Below are 11,466 nucleotides of genomic sequence, written 5' to 3'. Positions count from 1 at the left end.
TTGGGTGATCAAGATAATATTTGTACATTTTACTCTATGTTAATTATACATCAAAAAGTCTTGCCATTATTTGTTTATTTATTGTACATGAATGCTCATAGCAGCTTTATTTTATTTTATTTTTATTTTATTTTAATTCTAGCCTAGTTAACATACATTACCTAGTGCTCCTCATGATAAGGGTACTCTTAATATCTTCCATCTATTTCACTCATCCATCCTACCACCTCCCCTCTGATAACTACCAGTTTGTTCTCTAAAGTTAAGACTCTGTTTTTGGTTTGTCTCTTTTTTCTTTGTTTGTTTTTTAAATTCCACAATCCAAGTGTTGATCGAAAGATGAATGGATAAGGATAAAGAAGAAAAGGTGTGTATGTGTGTATACATTGTGTGTGTGTATGTATGTATGCACACTATTACTCAGCCATGAAAAAGAATGAATTCTTGCTATTTGAAACAATATGGATGGATCTAGAAGGAATAATGCTAAATGAAATAAGTTAGTCAGAGAAAGGCAAACACCATATAATTTCACTCACACATGGAAACAAAACAAATACAAATGAATAAAGAAAAAGTGAAACCAAAAAAAAAAAAAAACAGACACTTTTGTATAGAGAACAAACTGGTGGTTGCCAGAGGGGAAGTAGGTGGTGGTGGGGGGGGTCAGGGGTGGGGGGGTATAAAATAGGTGAAGAGAATTAAGAGTTCACTTATCTTAGGGGTGCCTGGGTAGCTCAGTCAGTTAAGCATCCAAATTCAGCTCAGGTCATGGTCTCACAGTTCATGGGTTTGAACCCTGTGTGGGGCTCTGTGCTGGCAGCTAAGAGCCTGGAGTCTGCTTTAGATTCTGTGTGTGTCTCTCTCTCTGCCCCTCCCTTGCTGGCACAGGGGCAAATGAATAAATGAATAAATGTAAAAAAAATGAATAAATGTAAAAAAAACCTTTTTTTTAATTAAAAAAAAAAGGAGTTCACTTATCTTTATGAACACTGAGTAATGTATAGAATTGTTGTTACTATATTGTACACCTAGAACTAATATAACACTGTATATTAATTATACTGAAATTTTAAAAATAAAAAAATTTTAAGAAGAAACAATAAGCAAAAATGCAGTGATAAAAAAGTTCACAAAATAGGATTTGATACTCTTGTATACTTTGGATAAATTCCTAGTAGTGCTAGGGGCACACGTACCCTAATGTTTATAGCAGCACTTTCAACAATAGCCAAATTATGGAAAGATTCTAAATGTCCATCAACTGATAAATGGATAAAGAAGATATGGTTTATGTATACAATGGAATACTACTTGGCAATGAGAAAGAACGAAATCCTGCCATTTGCAGCAATGTGGATGGAACTGGAAGGTATTGTGTTAAGTGAAATAAGTCAGTGATAGAAAGATATCATATGCTCTCACTCATATGTGGAACTTGAGAAACTTAACAGAAGACCATGGGGGAAGGGAAGGGGAAAAAGAATAGTTACAAACAGAGAGGGAGGGAGGAAAACCATAAGAGACTCTTAAATACAGAAACAATCTGGGGGTGGGGGAGAGGGGAAAATGGGTGATGGACATTCAGGAGGGCACTTGTTGGGATGAGCACTGGGTATTGTATGTAAGTGATGAACCATGGGAATCTACGCCAAAAACCAAGAGACCACTTTACATACTGTATGTGAGCTAATTTGACAATAAATTATATTAACAAAATAGGATTTGACATAATAAATAGATGTTATTTTAAGATGATATGTGATCATTTATAAACACCAAGGAAAAATAATAAAGCATTCCATTCATTCCTTAAAAATAAAATAAAATTTCCAACTCTGATTTTTTTTCCATTCTCCCTCTTAGTTCTCTAAGTTTTTTTTTTTTTTTTCGTATAGTAAAGCTCTGTTATTAGATAGAGGCACATTTAGGATTGTTAAGCCTTCTCAATATATAGACTATTTTTCTATTTCTTCTTTTCTTTTAATATTTTTTCATATTTGTTTATTTATTTTGAGAGAGAGAGAGAGAGAGCATGAGCAGGAGAGGGGCAGAGAGAGAGGGAGAGAGCCTCCCAAGCAGGTTTTGTGCTGTTAGTGTTAGAGCCCAACATAGGGCTCCATCTCACAAACTGCAAGATCATGACCTGAGCCCAAATCAGGAGTTGGAGACTTAACTGACTGAGCCATCCAGTGCACTTTTCTTCTTTTGTTTTAAAATATCCACTTTATCCCTGGTAACACTTGTAGTCTGCTTTTTCTTAGAGAAGTCTACTTTGTGTGATGTCAGTATAGCTTCATCAGCTATCCTATGCTTCCTGTCACTTTTTGTTTATTTTTATTTCTTTTCATGGCCAAAAGTCCTAGAAAAGATGCTTTGCTTATCCTATAAGATTTATTGAGCAGTATCCCCTAGTAGCTCTTGTTTTAGATGGTACCATTCAAGTCATTAGAACACCATAGGATTGTTTTTCCCCAGCATTCAATTGAGCTTTCCATTCAGTGCCTCTCTTAGGCTGTGTTGAGCCTTAACATGGTGACTACTTTACACCTGAATGATGTTTCATTTCAATAATATAATATTCTAATCAAGATTTAAAGTGAATCTAATAAAAAATGTACATACACAGAACAAACTGATGGTTGATGGGGGTGGGGAAGAGGGGAAAGTGGGTGATGGGCATTGAGGAGAGCACTTGTTGGGATGAGCACTGGGTGCTGTATGTAAGCCAATTTGACAACAAATTATATTTAAATAAATAAATAAATAAATAAATAAATAAATAAATAAAGTACATATGGTTTATGGTGAGATTCAGCACCACAAAATGCACCACAGAATAATCCTCCTTGTTCCCAGTTATTTTGAACAAACAAATGCTATTATGATTTGAGGAGATTGGTGCCCAAGAAAGTGACTCCAAGAGGTCCTAGGGGAAGAAAAGTTTCAACATGCATGCATGCTTTGAATAATGGAGAACAATGTTGTGGATGTTAGGTCACATACTTGAGCGTGGTTTCCTTCTGCTTAGGCTAAGATAGCTTAAAATCAGATCTGTTGTAACATAACTGATGATGTGGCATTATAATATAGTTTGCTCACAACTTATATACTCATTGATGCATAGACACAAGTGAAGGACTCTGAATTGTGATGGCAGCTTTTTATGTGAAAAATCTCTCAGGAATTTAAATGAGAATGCATTATATATTCACAAACTCCAATTGGTGCTAAACATCCTATAACAAACTAAATCTATAAGTCTAGTGACAAGTAAGACACAACAAGCCGTAGAAGAAATTTTTAAATATGTCCACAGTTGTACAGGTGAAAGAAGAATGGTTAGAAGCATAAGCACTGGAATAAGACAGAAATGGTTTGCAATCTGGTTGTGTGCTCTTAAGTACGTTTCTTAATCGAAGATTCAGTTTTCCTATTTGTAAAATAGAGATAATAATGGTAATCTGATAGATTTTTGGTGAGGATTAAAAGAAATAATCCATTTAAAATACTCAGCACAGTTCCTGACACATGGTAAACATGCAAAAATTTGTAATTTTTTATTATCGTCATCCCCTTATTATTATTGTTATTATTATTATTACTGTTACTAGTACTATGTTTTAATGGTCTAATCACCAATGACATCATTAAAGGAACTTTTACTTCCAGGAAAAGGAAAATGAACACAGAAGTAATGTATGAGATGAAAGAAAGAATGCTGAGCAAATAAAATGGTCCATACATAGGTAAAATTAAGCACATATTGATATCAATAGTATATAATTTTCAGAGTTAAAGACAAAAATAGAATTATGTGGTTGTAAGGTCAATAAAAGCATAGGAGTTGTGAGTAGGGAGTGATTAGCATTTAAGCTTTAATGTACTTGAATTATTCGGGAAGATAACATTATTGATTTACTTTAGACTTGATAAATAAGCATATGAAAAATTCTAGGGTAATCACAAAAAGATTAGAAAGAGTATGTTTTCCAATCTAGTAGAAGTGAAAAATTGGAATCTGAGAGAATAAAAGCAAAAACTAAAATTCAATCAATGCATAAGGAAGTAAGAAAGAATTTGAAGGCATTATGCCTATGTGTACTACTTCAGCCAGATGGACAAGATACTCAATAAAGGTTACATTTTTTTTGATAGAGTAGGAAAATACTGAATAGGTTGGCTTGTTTCTGAAGTTCAAGAATGAAATGGCTTATATAATCCAAATACCTGGTTCATTTGCAAATTAGAACATGGGCAATGATGTCCTGCTCCACAAGTTCTCCTTGACCTACCCATCTGAATTCAACACATCTTGCTTTGAAGGAATCAGACTAAAGTGAGTTGGATCCAAGTGAATCTGAAGCAGCTAAGAAAGTCTGACTAGGCTTAGACCAGAAAATCTCATACTCTTAGATCCTCTGTATATTAGGAGTTACTCTTAAGATCCTGGCTAGAACCAGCTCCTAATTCTACACTACAGAAGATCTAAATTATTTCTTGACAGATTTCCAGGTCTTTACAAGTCAGCAGACAGGTGGTAAGCTAAGATCCCCTAGTTACCCACTAGAATGTAAAACCTATGAGAATGAGAATTTTTGTTTCATTCACTGGCATATTCCCAGTCTATGGATAAGTGTCTGATACATAGTGGGTTCTCAATAAATAGTTTCCCAATTAATAATTTAATAAATGATACAGTTAGCATTCTATGAAAGGTGACACCATGGGATGCTAGAACTAAAAGGATCATAGAGAACATCTTGTCCAACACCAGTAGTTTACTTTGCCAAAAAGTTGGCCAACACAGTCTCCCTGGACAACTTCATTCTGTATAATTGTTCCGAGAGCCACATGGACAATGAAACACTTATGTGTTTCTCTAGCACAGGCCAATTTCTGGAGCATCAAACTCATGCATAGAAATATTATTGATATTTCTAGTTAGATTCCTACAAACACCTAAACACAACATTCCAGTCAGGCTCATTAACTCCTGCTTTTGAGGGTAATGATTATAAAACTGATGTATAGCAGAGTCGATCAACTATACACCAAATAATTTTTTTTCATTTTGGCTTCCAGGGTAGCAGCTGCTCATGCCCCAAAAGTTTGGTTTATTTATATCTTATTTACATTTTAGCCCATATTTCCTAATCTAATTTGTATTCTCCCTAGTCCTAGTGCTTTATTTCTTATTTATTTAACTACTTTTTTCCTGCGTATTTTCTGCAAGCCACTTCAAGTCCTTCATGGTATTCAATAAACTATGAATTAAAAAAAAACAAACTTACAATCTCTTCCTGAAAATTTGTTCCCCTTCATGTATTCTCTACTATGGATTTTCCAGGCATCTCATTTTTCTGGCTCTATCATACGAGCTTCTCCATTGGTCCTCCTGTCTCTCTTGAGTCTTTCTCATACCTGGTTTATATTCCATAAAGTTGCCAGAAAAAGCTTTCTAAAACACATCCTTGGTGATATTCCTTGCCTGTTCTAATCCTTTCATTAATGATCCTCCACTCCCTAGGAATGAAATCTAGATTCCATTGTATGAAAGTCAAGGCCAACCTTTGAAGATATGCCTCTGAATGCAAATTTCTTACATCTGCCAGGAATTCCCCATGCTGTTCTACATCCACATACCTCTACATAAGCTGTCTTCTGTGTTTAAGCACTGCTTTGACTAATCAAGTTCTACAGCCTTCAGGACTCAGTTCAAGAGTAACTAATATCTCTTGGGGAGACTTCCCTAAACCCACTTTATGCTATTTTTTATAGAACCCATGTACCTTCTATTTTCCTTTCATATAGCTCTTATCCCACAGTTGCACAATTATTTATATCCATCCTTCTCTATTGTTCTATAAGTTCCTCAACCACACTGTTTTCCATTCATAGTTTTCACCCAGAGCACTTAGGGCATTGCCTGGCACATAGGAGGTGATCCATAAATTAATACTGAACACAATAGCCAACATTTATGAAAATATACTATGGAGCAAGCCTTATTCTACTCATAATAACCACAGGAGATATTATTATTAAACCCATTTTGTAGATAAAGAAACTGAAGCAAACATATAAGTAACTTACCCAAGGTCACACAGTAAGTCCTGGGGCCAGGATTCAAACCCTACAATGTGGCTCCAGAGCCACTGTTATTAAATACAATGAGATACCCATATAGTAAATGATTCAAAATGAACAAAACAGAGCTGCAGAGAATTTAAGGGACATCTCTCAAACAAATAATAAATCAGTGGTAGGTATTCTAAGATAGACACATATTAATTTTAAAGATCAATGATGTTGTTGGATGATAGTTGATAGTAGGCTTCAAGTTCTGACTCTGCCAGAGTAATCAGTAGTTTTGACTGTTGTGTTATTAGCAGACTTCTTCAGGAACTTCACTAAAAATGAAATAAATCTTAATAGAATTTTAGTTTAGGTTTCAATGGAACCCCTAAATGACAGCCACAGGGAAAATGCTTTCTTCAGGTTCCAGGTCTGCACCTGAATTGTGGCAAGTGTGTGATTATACACATTACTTAACCTTCAATGTCTTGAACACATTACAAAATATTTGTGTTAGTTTGGGTCTTTTGAGGAATAGATGCCAAGACAAGATTAAATGCTCAAGAAATGTATTAGGGGACATGCTTCTGACAGAAAATGGAGGGGCAGCTGGGAGAGACTGGAAGAGTCACTAGACTGCAATGCAGGTCTGAACCCAAGGGAAGGACAGAGTGAAAGAAGGAAGTTTGAGTGGAAGCATCTTAGTCTGCAATGGCAGTTCTAAGAGAGTCTGGCAATACTATAAAGGAGTCCGTGAGCCTAAGTCACCCCTGAGAGGAGTCCTGCATCTTCCAGGAATGTGCTTGCTTTAGTACCCTTGCTGCACTCTGTCATTAGCTGGGGATGGCCCTGCTAAGCTGTCATTGACTGGGAAGTGTGGTTTTGGAGCAGAATGCAAACAGATTTCATAATGCAGCAGCTAGGGCAACAAGGAAATGGAGCTCCGCAGAGTAGAAGATCCAAGAGGCATTCTCATGGCCACCACACTATTTCATTAGCCTTCTGTCTTTGAAATCGGCTAAAATCTTTGTTAAGTTTTGCTCTTGAGTTACAAAAGTGACTTACCAGCCTGATTTTTGCAAGGACCACAGGTTTTTAAAATTCTGGTGAAAGGGAAGAATATTATAATACTGTTTTTATTCATAACACATTAAAATCTAAGGAACTGACTTTACAAAGGACAAAAGAACCACTATTTCAGAAATTTAATTTGTGTGTCTTTAGGTAAGTTACTTAATATATTTTATAGTATGTTGTTGGATTTCTATTTAAGTGAAATTATTAAACGCAAATTTGCTTCTAACAGTTCCTAAGGTGGAGGAAATAAGTGAAAGAATGGCTGTAGAACATTGGGAACCAGGTGCTTTCACAAACACCAAAGTAAATATTAGCACTCTTCTTCTAAACTAGACTATCTTCTGAGACTTGACTTCATCTTCCTCTCTCTAATTCCATATTTTATTTCTTCACTATATTATTATGTTCTCCACTATATAAATTTGGAGAATGTTTTTAGAAATATAGACAATCAAATCAATCAATATTAAAACAATATAAAATCCCATGATCTAAAGATAATTACTGTTGACATTTTGGTATAATCTAACATTTTCCAATGAAAATACATACATGTAAAAATTATAATCATACTATAATTAGTATTATGTAATATAATTTTCATTTCTCAATTACAAATGTTTTTCTATTGAGTAAATATGGATATGAGTCATCATTTTTGATGGCTGCATGGTATTCATGCTTTGTATTATGTACTCAAAAATATTGGGAGCAATTTCCTATTGTAAAACATTCAGACATTTAGTTTGTTTATGGTTCTTCACTATTAATAAGTAATGCAGTAAAATATCTTTATGTATGTGTCTTTTTAACTTGTCTGATTAGTACTTTAAGATTAATTCCTCAAAATAGAATTGCTGGTTCAAAGAGTATGAAATTGGGGCACCTGGGTGGCTCAGTCGGTTAAGCGTCCAACATCAGCTCAGGTCATGATCTCACAGTTCATGAATTCAAGCCCCGCATCAGGCTCTGTGCTTACAGCTCAGAGCCTGGAGCCTGCTTCAGATTCTATGTCTCTCTCTCTGCACCAGCACCACCCACCCCACATCTGCCTTGCTTGTGCGCTCTCTCTCTCTCTCAAAAATAAATAAGCATTAAAAAATTGTGTTTTTTTTTTAAAGAGTGTGAAATTATTTAAGGAAATGTGTTAGGATATAAAACACCTTAAAGTTATGTCTTGAGTGGTGGTCAATATTAGCAAGAAAAAGCTTAGTTTTAACTGTATATTTCCCATTTTTTGAGGAATCCAAAAGATTTAGGCCTGCTTCTTGTCATTCCAAATAATGGTCTCTTTTTCCTTTTTGGTGGCACCAGGGGAGGATTCTGAGAACCTCAAGCAGATATACAACCTCTTCAGGATAGAACTAGAATGCTAGGGAAGAAGAGACATGTAGGAAGTATCAAAGTGACCATAGAAAAAGGGACAAAAGATTGGGGGAACAGAGAAAGAGATGATGAGGTCTCTAAGATGCCATATGAAGTATATTCTGTATATACTGAAAGATAACCTAAAGCAAATGAACATTTTACACATCCTGGACTCTCTGTATGTGTGACCATATAATAGATAAATAGGATTTTTCTTCTAGTGATTGTTCCTAAATAAACTGCCAAACATTAATAAGCATAACAAAAGTATTACAGATTGTACAAGACACTGGTTATTTGCTCACCAATCCATGTTCTCTTCCTTCTGGTCACATGACTAAACTACTTTTCCCAGAATCCCTTGTAATTGAATTCTGGCCAAAGGAATGTGAGCAGAAGTGATGTATTTTACACCAGCCTGACTCCGAAATCTTCCCATTGTTTTCCATGTTCTCTTCTTTTGTCTGATGCTGGAGCTACATGATAGAAGAAGTCATTGGTCCATTACACTCCCTGTAGATGATGATTTAAAAGGTGTTCTCATAGCTACCATAAGAGAAAATGGGGGGACATTCTTGGCAATTCACTAGGTCAGTAGGTGTAAATGAGGGCTGTTCTAGTAGAAAAATGACATAAGGATACTTTCTTCATGGCCCACACTTTAGAAACCTAATGGTTAAGAACATGAGCTTTGTAATGATGATAAATGAGATTGAAGTAGTTTTCAAACTAGTCTCTCTAATTTAAATATCACTGGTTCCTTGGGAAACCTAGTTAACCTCACTAAAATTCAGTTTACTCAATGGTAAAATGGGAATATAACTAATATAACTATTGCAGTTTGTTGTGTGAAGAAAAAAAGCATAAAGCAATTAATATAAAAAGGGCTCAATTAATGATACTGTTAGTATTTTTCTAATTTATCTGAAGAGACCATGTACACTAAAAAATATTGTTCATGCCTTCCAGCTCCAATTTACACAATGCAACCAGCCCATGAGGTGTCAGCATTGCAGATCTCAGGACTGGATAGTGGCAGACAGACCTCTGAATCAGAAATAACTGGGTAGAAGAGTTGACATTTGAACAACAATTAGTAGAGCAACCTCACCTCTACGGGGATAGCATTGTTTAAGGAGATTGATTAGCTCTTTAACAAGACAGGGATGGATAGATTCTCCAAGTTAGGTCAGAATTTTTTCTAGCCTGATATAAAAGCCACTAACTGGCATTTTAATAAAACCCTTTCCTCTCCTTCCCATGTCTGAGCGCAAGAGACAGCAATTCTTACACCTACAGAGTATATAAAATGGTTTCAGAGAGTAGGCATTTTTAATCCTCTTGCAACAATACACAGAAACAAAATTAATGGAATTAGATATAACTCTGTACATTAAATTAAGGATACAGGTTATAAACTAGTCAGATATGTCTGAGGGAATTTTTTTTTTGCTAATATGCATCATTTCAAAGGAAACACTTAAAACTCTTAATTCTTTTAATTTACAAGTTTTCTTTTGGCAGTAATGTTATAGATAAGCCCACTCTGTAAACATATATCTACCATACTACTAAACCTGACAGATTTTTATAATCATAATTAGCTAAGAATGCCCTTTTTGAACTTGGGTTGATTCCAGCTATTAATTTACTCCCTGGAGAGTAAACCTGCCCAACATTCTCATTACCTGTCCTTGTGAACAAGTAATTTACCCACTGGCACCCCCAGCACTCTTCTCTACAAGCTTTTGGCCTCTTGTCTCTCAATGATCCAAATGTGTGTCATGATAGAGGAATTTTTTTTTCTCTAATAGATGATTTTTTATTAGTCTTTTTACAATATATATATTGAGATATAATTCACATACCACACAGTTCACCCATTTAAAGTGCACAATAAATGATATTTAGTATATTCACAGAGTTGTGCATCTATCACCGCAATCAACTTTAGAACATTTTTATCACTCTAAAAAGAAATCTTGTACCCCTTAGCTATCAGCCTCAATTTCCCCATCTCTCTCAGACCTAGGCAATTACTAATCTACTCTATATATTTATGGATTTTCTGATTATTTACATTTCATACACATGGAATCATACAATATGTGGCCTTTTGTGATTGGCTTCTTTCACTCAGTATAAGTATTTTCAAGGTCCATCCATGTGGTAACATGTACAAGTACTTCATTTCTTTTTACTGCTTAATAATAATCTATTGTGTGGATATGCCATATTTTATTTAACCATTCATCAGTTGAGGGACATCTGGGTTGTTTCCACTTTTTGGCTTTTATGAATAATGCTGCTGTGAACATTTGGGTCCAAGCTTTTATGTAAGCATGTTTTCATTTCTCCTGGGTATATATACCTAGGACTAGAATTGCTAAGTCATACGGTAACTCTAAGTTTAGCCATTGAAGGAATTGCCAGACTGTTTTCCTAAGTGGCTGAAACATTTTACATTTCAACCAGTGGTATATGAGAGTTCTAATTTCTTCACATCCTTGCCAACGCTTGCTATTAGCTGTCTTTTGGATTATAGCCAATCTAGCGTGTGTGAAGTGATATCTCATTGTGAATTTAATTTGTATTTCCCTGATGATTAGTGATGTTGAGCATTTTTCCTTGTGCTTATTGGCCATTTGTATACCTTCTTTGGAAAAATGTCTATTCAGATTATTTGCTCATTTTTAGATTGGGTTGTTTGTCTCTTATGATTAAGTTGCAAGATTTTCAAAATATATTCTAAGTTTTTTTATAAGATATATGATTTGCAAATTTTTTTTACCTACTTGTCGCCTTTTCATTTTGTTAATAGTGTCCTTTAAAGCACAAATTATTTTAATTTTGATGATGTCTAATTGTTCTGTGTTTTTCTTTTGTTGCTTGTTTTTGATATTGTACCTTGACTAATCCAAAACCACAAATATTAATACCTGT

The sequence above is a fragment of the Panthera pardus genome, unplaced genomic scaffold (genome assembly GCF_024362965.1).
Source record: "Panthera pardus isolate Hobbes unplaced genomic scaffold, ASM2436296v1 HiC_scaffold_27, whole genome shotgun sequence".
Lineage (NCBI taxonomy): Eukaryota > Metazoa > Chordata > Mammalia > Carnivora > Felidae > Panthera > Panthera pardus.
The sequence above is the reverse complement of the archived record's forward strand: the minus strand, read 5'-3'. Positions refer to the sequence as shown.